The sequence below is a fragment of the Henckelia pumila genome, chromosome 1 (assembly GCF_033568475.1).
Source record: "Henckelia pumila isolate YLH828 chromosome 1, ASM3356847v2, whole genome shotgun sequence".
NCBI lineage: Eukaryota > Viridiplantae > Streptophyta > Magnoliopsida > Lamiales > Gesneriaceae > Henckelia > Henckelia pumila.
The window spans coordinates 121,388,891-121,402,709 of NC_133120.1; the positions used below are offsets into that span (position 1 = coordinate 121,388,891).

General features: G+C 38.0%; 1 non-coding gene across 1 annotated transcript; it reads right to left on the minus strand.

Moving 5' to 3' along the window:
- Positions 1–10,306: 10,306 nt before the first annotated feature.
- Positions 10,307–10,417, minus strand: LOC140876860 (small nucleolar RNA R71). The gene has a single exon (XR_012149092.1). It is a non-coding gene; the product is annotated as a small nucleolar RNA R71 (small nucleolar RNA).
- Positions 10,418–13,819: the final 3,402 nt, after the last annotated feature.

Here is a 13,819-nt window from a genome sequence, read left to right on the forward strand (position 1 = left end):
TCTTATCTGTGTAAATCTAGGAGTTTCGGATTAGGCATTGGATAAGTCCTAAGTCTGAAGTGGGTGTATTACAAGACGTTGTAATAACCAAAGTCTTCTAGTGAATTCCTTCCTAAGTGGAAGAAGGGGAGACGTAGAAGGATTAAGCCTTCGAACTTCCATAAAATCGTGCTTTAGCATTTACTGCCATTTATCTTACATCCTGCTCATACATTGCATTATAAACTTTGCATCACTAAAACCTCTGAACTATTTCCGCACTATTTAAGTTGTTCAAAACGTTTTAGAAGTTGAGAAAACTGATTAAGTGAACTAAACCTCACTTGATCACTTTAAAGAAGAAGAAGAAAAGTTTCAGAGTGTATTCACCCCCCCCTCTACCCTCTGAACCGATCCCAACAAGTGGTATCAGAGCGGGTTCCTTTCTCAACTGCTGATCTGAAGTTTTCAAATCATGACTTCTTTCAACAGAATTCCTATGTTTTCTAAAGAAGAGTATGATGATTGGAAAATTCGCATGCAGGCACATCTTGCAGCACAGGATGATGACATGCTATATGTCATAACAGACGGTCCTATCAAAATTATGAAGGTCAACCCAGCTCTAGCCGATGGTGCAGGACAAATGATTGAGAAACCAAGAGCTGAGTGGACCACTGAGGACAAAAAGAAGGCCAATCTTGACAATGTGGCCCGGGACATCCTATACAAAACACTGGACAAGAATATGTTCAGCAAAATCAAGTCATGTTCCACAGCAAAGGAGATTTGGGAGAAGCTCACTCAGCTGTGTGAAGGGAATGACCAGACAAAGGAAAACAAGCTCACTCTGGCCATTCAAAAATATGACAACGCCAAAATGAAGCCAGGGGAAACCATGGCTGAATTTGATGAACGGTTCAGTAGTATCATCTGTGATCTTATTGCTTTAGGTAAAACTTATACTAACCGTGAAATTGCTGTGAAGGTTATGAGAGCTCTGCCCAAAGAATGGGAGATCAAGACAGTGGCCATGAGAGAGTCAAAAGACTTGAGCAAGGTTGAACTGCATGATCTCTTTGCAGATCTCAAAGCCTATGAGTTCGAGCTCAACATGAGAACAGAAGATGAACCATCTACTTCTCAACCAACCAAGGCCTTAACCTCAACCGTGATATGTCCACCGGTCGAGGAAGCTCCAAAGAGATCAGCTGAGCAAATCAGCAATGAAGCCATGACACTCTTTGTCAAGAAATTTGGTAAATTTATGCGTAAAAACAATTCTAAATTTAAAAATTATCATAAATCGGACCATACAAACGATGGTCCTACTTGTTTTAACTGTGGAAAGCCAGGCCACTTCATTGCAGACTGCACCAAGCCTAAGAACAATGATCAGAAGCAATTCTCCGAAAGAAGAAGGGGTAAGGAGGATAAAAGGACGTTTAGAAAAGGAAGAGACCAAAGGGTTCTAGTAGCAGACGAAAGCAAAAACAAGTGGGCTGAGTCTGACTCTGACAACTCCAATACCGGAAGCTCTTCAGATGACAGCGATGATGAAAAAGTGGAATGCCTTATGGCCGACATCGAAGAAGAAGCTGAGGAGGTACTAAAAGTCCAAACGGGCGAGAAAACCACTTCTATCAAGGACACTACCTGGTATTTAGATAGCGGTTGCTCACGACACATGACAGGGAATCCAGAACTTCTAACAGAAGTGGTGTTGTGCAAAGGACCAAAGATCAGCTTTGGAGACAACTCCAAAGGTAAAACCGTGGGTAAGGGTAAGATCATCCACGGTAACATCATTATTAAAGATGTGTTACTTGTTGACAAACTATGCTATAATTTGATAAGTATTAGTCAACTATGTGACAATGATCATTCGGTCGAGTTTCACAAACACACTTGCCTCATAAAAAATGACAAAGGTGAGACTCTTATGACCGGTGTACGAGACCTAAACACCTACAAGGTAAACTGGTCTTGCTCACATATTTCTTCACCTACTTGTCTTACTGCTCATCATGATAAACATTGGTTGTGGCATAAGCGGTTAAATCATCTAAATTTTAAGTCCATTTTTAACTTGAGGAAGCATGATTTGGTTTCTGGTCTGCCCGAAGGAGATTTTATAAAAGACAAAGTTTGTCCTGCTTGTCAACTAGGAAAGCAGGTGAGAGCAACTTTTAAAAATAAAGGGTGTATGTCTTCTTCCAAATGTTTAGACTTACTTCACATGGACCTATTTGGTCCTATACCAGTAAGAAGCATAGGGGGAATGAGATATGCTCTTGTTGTTATAGATGACTTTTCTCGATTTACTTGGGTCATCTTTCTCTCTTCAAAAGATCAAACTGCACCTCACCTGATTAAGCTTTTTAAACGCTTGCAAAATGAACAATCTACTGTGATAGATAGAATCAGGAGTGATAGAGGGACTGAATTTTTAAACACCACTCTTATGACTTATCTAGATGATCAGGGAATCAAGCATGAGTTGTCAGCTGCTAGATCCCCACAGCAAAATGGGGTGGCTGAAAGAAGGAACCGTACTTTAAAAGAAGCAGCCAGAACTATGATTGCTGATTCAAATGTTTCTCAAAGACTTTGGGCAGAAGCAGTTAACACAGCTTGCTATACTCAAAACAGATCTATGATTAATAAACGATTTAACAAAACTCCATATGAGATCTGGAATGGCACAAAACCTGATATTTCTTATTTCAAAATTTTTGGGTGCAAATGCTTTATCCACAACAATGGCAAAAACCATTTGACAGCCTTCGATGCCAAAGCAGACGAAGGAACTTTTATTGGTTACTCAGCCGTTAGCAGAGCTTATCGAGTGTTCAATCAAAGATCACTAACGGTCGAGGAAACCATTCATGTTGTTTTTGATGAATCTACTCTATGTACAGAACAAACTCAAGGGAGCATAAATGATCTGAGTCACAGACTGGAAAACACAAATCTACAGGAAGAGAGTGACAGTGATCTATATCCTCCAAAGAAGGATGATCCAGTTCCCTCTACCGGGTGTGATCAAACAAGGCCAGAAGTGGATCCACCGGTTGATAACAATCCTCCAGCCAATGATGATCCAGTAAACGAGGACGTTCATCAACCAATTGATGACAACCCTTTAGGGAATTATTTTAGGTGGAACAAAGATCATCCACCTGGGATGGTCATAGGTGACCCTTCTGCTCCTCGAAAAACACGTGGTCAAATGATTAATGAATTCTTTCATGCCGCTTTCATATCTCAGGTAGAGCCCAAGAAAATAGATGAAGCTCTATCAGATGCCAGCTGGATTGAAGCTATGCAAGAAGAGTTGAATCAATTCACCCGCAACAATGTTTGGCATCTAGTTCCTCGACCGAAAAATCAAAATGTGATTGGAACTAGATGGGTGTTTCGTAACAAGCTCGATGAACATGGCACTGTTGTGCGTAACAAAGCTCGACTTGTTGCTCAAGGATTCAGACAAGAAGAAGGCATAGACTTTGAGGAATCTTTCGCGCCAGTTGCAAGACTAGAAGCAATCCGCATCTTTCTTGCTTATGCAGCCTTCAAGAATTTTAAAGTTTATCAAATGGATGTGAAGTCTGCATTCCTCAATGGTCTACTTCAAGAAGAGGTGTACGTTGAACAACCACCAGGTTTTGTCAATCCTACTCATCCTCAATATATCTATAAACTTGACAAAGCTCTCTATGGATTAAAACAAGCACCGCGTGCTTGGTATGACACTTTGCTAAAATTTTTACTGGAACATGATTTCCAAATTGGAACGGTCGATAAGACCCTGTTTAAATTTGTAAAAGGTGATCATGTGTTACTAGTACAAATTTATGTTGATGACATTATATTTGGGTCAACTAACCCCAAGTTGTGCTCAAAGTTCTCTAAACTGATGAAAGAGAAGTTTGAAATGAGCATGATGGGCGAGCTAAACTTCTTTCTTGGACTTCAAGTAAAGCAACTTGAAACTGGAATATTCATCAATCAGTCCAAGTATGCCAAGGAATTGGTAAAGAAGTTTGGAATGGAACAATGCTCAACTGTATCTACCCCCATGAGTACATCAATTAAGCTTGATAAAGATGAAGGGGGAATTCCGGTCGAGGTAACCATGTATCGAGGCCTTATTGGTTCACTGCTCTATTTGACTGCCAGTCGACCGGATATCATGTATTCAGTTTGTTTATGTGCTAGATTTCAAGCCACACCTAAGCAATCTCATTTCATTGCTACCAAACGAATACTTAAATATATTAAAGGAACTACTAATGTGGGTCTTTGGTATCCCAAAGATTCAAATCTTAATCTTATTGGCTATTCAGATGCAGATTATGCAGGTTGTAGAATTGATCGCAAAAGTACAAGTGGCACATGTCAATTCCTTGGAGATAGACTAATTTCGTGGTCAAGTAAGAAGTAGACATCAATTGCTACCTCGACCGCCGAAGCAGAATACCTTGCTGCTGGCAGCTGTTGTGCTCAAATACTCTGGATTCAACAGCAGCTTAATGATTATGGGATTCGGTCGAGTGAAGCTCCAATCTACTGTGACAATACAAGTGCCATAGCCATCACTCACAATCCAGTGATGCACTCTCGGACAAAGCACATTGATGTCAGGCATCACTTTATCCGAGATCATGTCTTAAAGAAGGAAATCAGGCTGGAATACATCTCTACCGATCAGCAAGCAGCAGACATATTCACCAAGCCTCTACCGGACGCTAAGTTTTCATATTTTCGAAATATTCTTGGCTTAGTAGATTTAAGTTAGTATGCATGTGTTTAGGGGGAATGATTGTCAATATGACATTAATAGATTAGCTGTTACGTTGCCATTAATATTGGCATATCATCCGCCTTTAACTAGTCTCTGACAGGCTTCGTATTAGCAGCTTGGTGCTTTGAACCAAATGACATTAATTGGGCGCCGTGATTATGCTCTTCAAAACTTTTTGAATTTCAAAAATACTTTTCATGACATCACCCTATGGCCCATAGGTTCCTATATATACTTCTTTACACTCGTATATCAATCTTTCACCTTTGCTGAAAACTTTCATATTGTATTAAACGCTCCATCGAATTACTCTCAAGCTTTTGCTTACTCTTTGCTCGAGTTCTTATCTACAGATATCATGTCGATCCAGAAGACTTGCCTCGCCATCAACTTTGATTCCGTTGTTAAGGCAAACAACGCAGGAATAACTGAGGTCTTCACCATGCTTGAAGCCTCTGGACTGAAGAAATTTCTGGAATGCAGCGCCATCTGCGATTTGCCTGTTTTGAAGGAGTTCTTCGCAACCGCTCAAATCGAGCATGGGACTATCAAATGCTTGATCAAGACAGAGGTCTACTCCTTCAATCAGAAGTTCTTCGCCAGCACATTTGATCTGCCCTCCAGGGGTTTGACAAAATGCACGGATCTTCCAGATGGTAACTGCTCTTATTGGTTGAAGGAGTTCTCAACTATTGATGCTCCGATCAAACTGCCGGCCCAGAAGACATCTCTCAAAGCTCCATTCAGGCTACTGACTAATATCGTGGCCAAGAATCTTCTGGCCAAGGCTGGATCTTACGACAAGGTGACGCTGGAGAAATTTCAATACATGGCTTGTATTGCCTCCAAGATCAACATAAACTGGTCAGACATTCTGTTCAATATTCTATGTGAAATGATCAGGGGCAAAGGGCAATCCGAGGGATTTGCTTTGCAAATCTGCCACATCTTGGGCGTCCTTGGAGTGGACTTTTCCAAGACTGAGCCTCTGCATCCCACCAAATGGCTCAACAAGTCTACGATTCTCAAATTCCTGAACAAGAAAGAGACTGCGGTCGACACCTTGCCCTCAACCGCAAAGGTTATTGCTATCCCTCAACCGCTTTCAACGGTTTCGGTCGTGGCCAAACCAGTCCATATCAAAAAGTCTGCCAAGCGTCAACTGATCATCGAATCTGACTCTGAAGATGAATCACGTGAGAATGTTCCACTGATTCAAGCTTTCAGCAGGTCATCCCCTTCGGTCTCCAAAGCAGCTGTGTCATCCACGCCTGCAGGCGAGAAGAAGAGGCAGCACAAGAAGCTAAAGTCTCTTTCTGGACTTGCTCCTACCCTGCCAACGGTCGAGACTACTACCGTTGTTGCTTCTACTGCTCCTCGTCCTACAAAAGGTGTGATAATCCGGGAAGGTGCCTCATCAGCTCCTGAGGTCACTCTAGCTGATCCCAAAGACAAAGGGAAAGGTGTGATGATCTACACACCCAAGGCTCAACCAGCAGCTACGATAGAACTCAATATGATCATCTCTCACGTGCTCCGTACTGTCAAGCGTCATCTACAACGTTTTGACAGATGACATCACTCCCGCACTCACTTGACACTCGCTCAAATATTTCCTAAATGGAAATCTCTAAACGTCATTGAGCAGAAGATGCTTCTATTTGCTGATACTGAAGACATCGTGGAGGCTCTGGGAAGAAGACATCTCATAGACTTGAAGCTTCGAGGAAGCCTGCTATCACTGCTAATTAATGAGCGTGTCAAGAATTTCAAATCCAAGAGTCCTACCGCTGCCGATGACTTTGTGATTTTGACTGGACTACAGGATAGTCTACGTCAAATCACTCAACTACTTCAGCACTTCCAAGCTCTCAACAATGTCAAAACACCAGCTTCAGCAGCCTGTTTGCAAGCTTATGTGCTGGAAGCACAAGTGATGATGAAAACCTTTCTCACTCAAGATCAGGGTGAAGAAGACGTCTATGCTCTCCCTTCTTCAGATGGGATTCTGACCGATCTCATCACTGCTGACCTCTTTCAATCATATGCTCTAAGATCGAGTGTAGCAGCATCTTCATCGGTCGACCCCTCCTCAACCGCAGTCCAAGCAGTTACTCAACCGGAAGCAGTGGTGATTGCTCACTCCTCTCCCGTGACGACCGCTCACACTTCTCCCGGTCATTCACAAGATGTTTTAGAAGTGGTTGCACAAGAGATACCTGTCACCTCTGTGACAGAGGCTCCTTGCAGTAGTGAAGCAACAGTGCCCCCAACGGAGATATCAAGCACTATTGTATCACCTGCATCTCCAGAACAGCAAGTGACTGATGCTGATCCAGCACTTCAACCGTCTCCATCTACTGAAAAGTTTATGGAAGATCTCATTATGGATGAACCAAGTGCTGATCCTGGTACTCCACCAACCATATTGGCTGCAGTCGAAACTATTACATCTCCAACTGTACCATTATTGGAAGGTCCATCGGGTAGCTCTCCAGCAAGTTCACCCGCACCACATCATCGTGAGTCTAGCCCGGTTTCACCAAGAAATGACTCAGAAGGGCAAATGATTCAGACTGATGATTCTTTAATTGAAGCCATGGCCGCAGCTCTAGATCATACCTTGATAAATCGGCTTCATGAGCTCATGCAAACGGTTAGGTCCTTCTCTCAAGACATAACAAACTCATCCTTATCGGTCGATAATTCACGCCAGACGATGATTCGGCATTTCGAGACCGTGTCTCGAGACCTTGCTCGTCTGTCCACAGAGATCACTAATCATCATCGCACTCAAATCAACACGCTCTCTACCGTCTCCGAACAAGTTATCCGATCCGAAAATCGCCTTCATAAGCAGTTGAATGATCGGATGGACACTATGCAAGCCACTCTACTTGCTCAAATCGATGCAAAAATAGACACTATGCAAGCATGCCTTGGCACTCAACTCACTGAGGTCATCCTTCGGCTCAACCAAGGTGATGCCAAAAAGGGGGAAGAAGAGCAACGTAGAGCAGCAGAGGCAAGAAGACGTGAAGAAGAGTCCAGAAGAAAAGAAGAAGCCGACAGAAGAAGAAGAAGGCGATAGGTCAGGAGGAGCCAGTTGGTTCAAAAGATGAACAACTTATCTCTTCTTTACTTATCGCAGCCGCATCTTTTTTTTCTGTAGGTGTAATAAAAATGCTTATTGTACTTAATGAAATTCATTCTCTCAATGAAGTTCATTTTAATGCTTTCATATTGTTCTTGGAGCACTTAAGTTTTGTCATCACCAAAAAGGGGGAAATTGTTGAATCCGATATTTTGGTGATAACAAACAACAACTCATTGTATAGGAATGTGCTGCCAACCATTGTATTTCAGGAATCTACTACAACTTCTACCGGAAGCTTGTCAACCGCCTTTGCTCTCGACCGGCTGAAGTCACAAGCCTATCGACTGGCTATCAAAACCAGCAGAGGATAAATCTATCTACCGGAAGCTTGTCAACCGCCTTTGCTCTCGACCGGCTGAAGTCACAAGCCTATCGACTGGCTATCAAAACCAGCAGAGGATAAATCTATCTACCGGAAGCTTGTCAACCGCCTTTATCTCTCGACCGGTTGAAGTCACAAGCTTATCGACTGGTTATTCAAACCAGCAGAGGACAAATATCTCTACCGGTAGAATGCCAACTGCCTATCTAGATATCTCGAGACAAGTACCTGTACAAGATGTTCTTTGCAGGATCTTTTATTAAAAGCAGAACCGGCGTTTCAGAAGATTTTTTGACTCCTGCAAATCAAGACAACAGGTTGTACCAAAATGGCAAAAACACAGAATGACTGCAGATAAAGCATTCGACCGTTTATTCCAGTTTTGGACCCTGGAAGTTGTCTGCAGTGTACGATCCTCATGCAGAATCATCAATGCATTTATGAGCATTAAATGTGCATTCAATGCAGCATCAGAACGTTCAAAATAAAGACGTTGATGATTGACCTATATAAAGGGAAGATTGCTCAAAAAGAGAAAAACAACAAGAACAACAACAAGTGATACGAAACAACGAAGAGAGACAAGCAACTCAGAAAAATTTCAATCACTTGACTAATATCAGAAGTCCTCATCTGATATACTTGAGCACACTTACAAGATCATTCATCTGCTGCTCAAAGAAACCCTCGCCTACAGTTCACATATCTGATCGTCAAGGATCATCCTAGGGTTTTCAAGCCTCTCGACCGCTCTGCAGTCTGAGAAGCTCAACTCAACTATACTCAGTGTTGAAGAGACTTGAAGCTGCTCTGAAAGCTTCCACCAGTCTGATAAGAACTGAGAATCTTATCTGTGTAAATCTAGGAGTTTCGGATTAGGCATTGGATAATTCCTAAGTCTGAAGTGGGTGTATTACAAGACGTTGTAATAACCAAAGTCTTCTAGTGAATTCCTTCCTAAGTGGAAGAAGGGGAGACGTAGAAGGATTAAGCCTTCGAACTTCCATAAAATCGTGCTTTAGCATTTACTGCCATTTATCTTACATCCTGCTCATACATTGCATTATAAACTTTGCATCACTAAAACCTCTGAACTATTTCCGCACTATTTAAGTTGTTCAAAACGTTTTAGAAGTTGAGAAAACTGATTAAGTGAACTAAACCTCACTTGATCACTTTAAAGAAGAAGAAGAAAAGTTTCAGAGTGTATTCACCCCCCCCTCTACCCTCTGAACCGATCCCAACAGTTTCTTTTATTTATTTTTATTTAGCAATCTTAAATAAACCAACAATGAACCTTTGAAACCTTGACAATTTTATAATTTGTGTATTTGAAGTTTTATATTAATATTTTCATCTATAATATATTATTGCTAAAATTAAACTTACAACATCCTCTCTGTGGATCGATCTCGTACTCACGAGTATATTACTTGCAGACAACCTACACTTGGGTGAATTACAATTTAAGTTGTAGCAAGTTTTTGGCGCCGTTGCCGGGGAGGTATAAATTAATTTTAATTTTGTTATTATGTAAATAGTATGTTGTTTTTAATTGTATGATTGTTTGGAGTCGTAAACAAAGTGGTAGACTTGTTCGAGTAACTGAAAATATTTTAAACATGGACGATAATTCTAATAATCAAGATGATAATAATAATAATCATCATCATCAAGAACATGAACAACCAAAAACACTTAGGCACCATATGAATCCAATAAGAACTAGTACACCATCTTGTTTAGTTTTTCCTCCTGATGCATTTAATTTCAATTTTAAGCCACAAGTCATTCAACTTTTACCAAATTTTCATGGCTTAGATTCTGAAAATCCATATTTGCATTTAAGAGAATTTGAGGAGGTTTGCAACACTTATAATGATCAAAATTGTAGCATGGCTACTGTTCGATTAAAGCTTTTCCCTTTTTCCTTAAAAGATAAAGCTAAAACATGGTTGCAAAATTTGAGATCAAGTTCAATAAGATCATGGGAAGAAATGCAACAACAATTTCTAAAAAAGTTTTTTCCTTCCCATAGAACAAACTCTTTTAAAAGACAAATTACAACTTTTTCTCAAAAACAAGGGGAAACATTTTATCAATGTTGGGATAGATATAAAGAGTTACTTAATACATGCCCACATCATGGTTTTGAAATATGGAGAATAGTTTCTCACTTTTATGAAGGTTTAATACCTAAAGATAGGCAAATGATAGAATTCATGTGTAATGAAACTTTTGAAGATAAAAACCCAAATGAAGCTATGGAATATTTGGAGTCATTAGCAGAAAATGCTCAAAATTGGGATAATATAGGCTCAATTGAACCACCAAGTAAAACCAATAATTCAACAAATGGGGGTGGTATTTATCATCTTAAAGATGATGTAGATATTCAAGCTAAACTTGCATCTTTAGCAAGAAAAATCGAGTCATTAGAAATGAAAAAGAGTGATCAATTAAAAAGTGTTCAAGAAATTGTTTGTCATATATGTGACACACATGATCATCTTACAAAAAATTGTCCTACTTTGCCTTCATTTAAAGAATGTCTCCATGAACAAGCCAATTATGTTAACAATTTTAAAAAACCAACATTAGATCCTTTTTCACAAACATACAATCCTGGTTGGAGAAATCATCCCAATTTTAGTTGGAGGAACGATAATATTGCACAACCTTCACAACAACCTTTTCAAAATAACCAAAATCATCAAGGTTATGCTCCTTATATCCCACCTCCAAGAAAAAATTTTAAAGATGAAATTCATGCATACATTCAAAAGCAAGAGTCTATCAATATTCAAAACATTCAATATATGAATGATTTGAAAGAAACTCTTGCAAAATTTGCATCTGCACTTAATATTCATGAAAAAGGAAAATTTCCATCTCAACCACAACCTAATCCTAAAAATCAAAATCAAGAAAAATTTGATCAAGTAAAATCTGTTATTACTCTTAGAAGTGGTAAAATAGTTAATGATCCATATAGTGATGAAAACAAAGATCAATTAAACTCAAATAGTAAGGATTCAAATCCTGATACTTTTGAGAAAGATGATGCTTTGAGTCCTAAAAATAAGAAAATTAATGATAAAATAAATAAACATGTTCCTTTTCCTCATGCATTAGTAAATAATAAAAAACAAAAAAATGATTCTGATATTTATGAAGTTTTTAAACAAGTAAAAATAAATATTCCATTATTAGATGCTATTAAACAAGTGCCTTCTTATGCAAAGTTTTTAAAATATTTATGTACTGTGAAAAGACAATTGCATGTAAAGAAGAAAGCATTCTTAACGGAGCAAGTAAGCTCTATTATTCAAAATAATTCTACCTTGAAATATAAAGATCCCGGTTGTCCAACAATTTCATGTATTATTGGAAAAAATAAAATTAAAAAAGCTTTGTTAGATTTGGGAGCAAGTGTGAATTTAATTCCTTATTCAGTTTATGAAAAGCTTAAGTTGGGAGATTTAAAACCTACATCTGTTACTCTTTTACTAGTCGATAGGTCAATCAAAATACCTAGAGGTATCGTAGAAGATGTGTTAGTTCAAGTCGATAAATTCATATATCCTGTAGATTTTATTGTCTTGGATACACAACCAATAGAAGTACATAACGAAATTCCAGTAATATTGGGACGTCCATTTCTAGCAACTTCAAATGCTTTAATTAATTGTCGAAATGGAATAATGAAATTGTCTTTTGGAAATATGACTTTAGAACTTAATGTGTTCAATTTATGTAAACAACCAAGTATTAATGAAGATGAAGATGATAATGCAATAGAAACAATTGTGGAAGAAAATATACACCAAGAAAACTTAAATCAACAATCTGAAGTTTGTTTAGTGGAAAGTTTTGATTCAAAAAATGTTTTTAAATCAAAGTTATTTGAAGAAATTAATGAACTTGAAGAAGTAAAAGAAAATGATCATCCAAAACTTGAATTAAAACCCTTGCCAATAGAACTAAAATATGCTTTTCTTGGTGAAAATCAAACATATCCTATTGTAATATCTTCTACCCTCTTACCAAAACAAGAAGATGTAATAACACTACTTAAAAAACACAAAAATGCAATTGGATGGACTTTGCAAGATATAAAAGGTATAAATCCTTTAATCTGCACACATAGAATTCACTTGGAAGAAAATGCTAAAACATATCAACAACCACAAAGAAGATTAAATCCACACATGAAAGAAGTTGTTAAAAATGAAGTTTTAAAACTATTAGATGCCGGAATTATTTATCCAATCTCGGATAGTAAATGGGTAAGTCCAACACAAGTAGTACCAAAAAAATCAGGCATCACTGTTATAAAAAATGAAAAGCGAGAATTATTACAAGCTAGGATTCCATCTAGTTGGCGTATGTGCATTGATTATAGAAAATTAAATGATGCAACTAGAAAACATCACTTTCCGTTACCATTTTTAGATCAAATTTTAGAGAAAGTGGCAGGTAATCCTTATTATTGTTTTCTTGATGGGTATTCGGGGTATTATCAAATACCAATATCATTAGAAGATCAAGAAAAAACTACTTTCACTTGTCCGTTCGGAACTTTTGCTTTTAAAAGAATGTCATTTGGTTTATGTAATGCCCCGGCTACTTTTCAAAGATGCATGCTAAGTATTTTTAGTGACATGATTGAAGAATTTGTGGAAGTTTTTATGGATGATATAACTGTTTTTGGAAACTCATTTGAAAACTGTCTTAAAAATTTGGAAGAAGTTTTAAAAAGATGTGAAGAAAAAAATATTGTTTTAAATTGGGAAAAATGTCACTACATGGTTAAATCCGGAATTGTGTTAGGGCATGTCATATCTGAAAAAGGAATTGAAGTTGATAAAGCTAAGGTTGATGTTATTGCTAATCTACCATCACCAAACACGATCAAAGAAATTCGATCATTTTTGGGTCATGCGGGATTTTATAGAAGATTTATAAAAAATTTTAGCATAATATCGAAACCAATTTCAAATCTTTTAACAAAAGATGCACAATTTGAATGGACTCAAGAATGTGAAACTGCTTTTAAAAAAATAATTAATCTTTTAACTACATCACCTATTTTACAACCTCCTGATTGGTCTTTACCATTTGAATTAATGTGTGATGCAAGTGATTATGCTGTAGGAGCCGTGTTAGGACAAAGAAAAGAAGGTAAACCTTATGTGATCTATTATGCAAGTAGAACCTTAAATAGTGCTCAAATCAATTATTCAACAACTGAAAAAGAATTACTTTCAGTAGTGTTTGCATTAGATAAATTTCGATCCTATTTAATTGGTTCTACTACTATTGTTTACACTGATCATTCTGCCATAAAATATTTATCAAATAAACAAGATGCTAAGCCGAGATTAATAAGATGGATTTTGTTGTTACAAGAATTTGATCTTGTAATAAAAGATAAAAAAGGAAAAGAAAATGTAGTAGCCGATCATTTATCAAGAATAATTTCTAAATCATCTCAAAATGAAATACCAATAAATGAAAATTTTCCGGATGATCAACTATTTTATGCTACTAC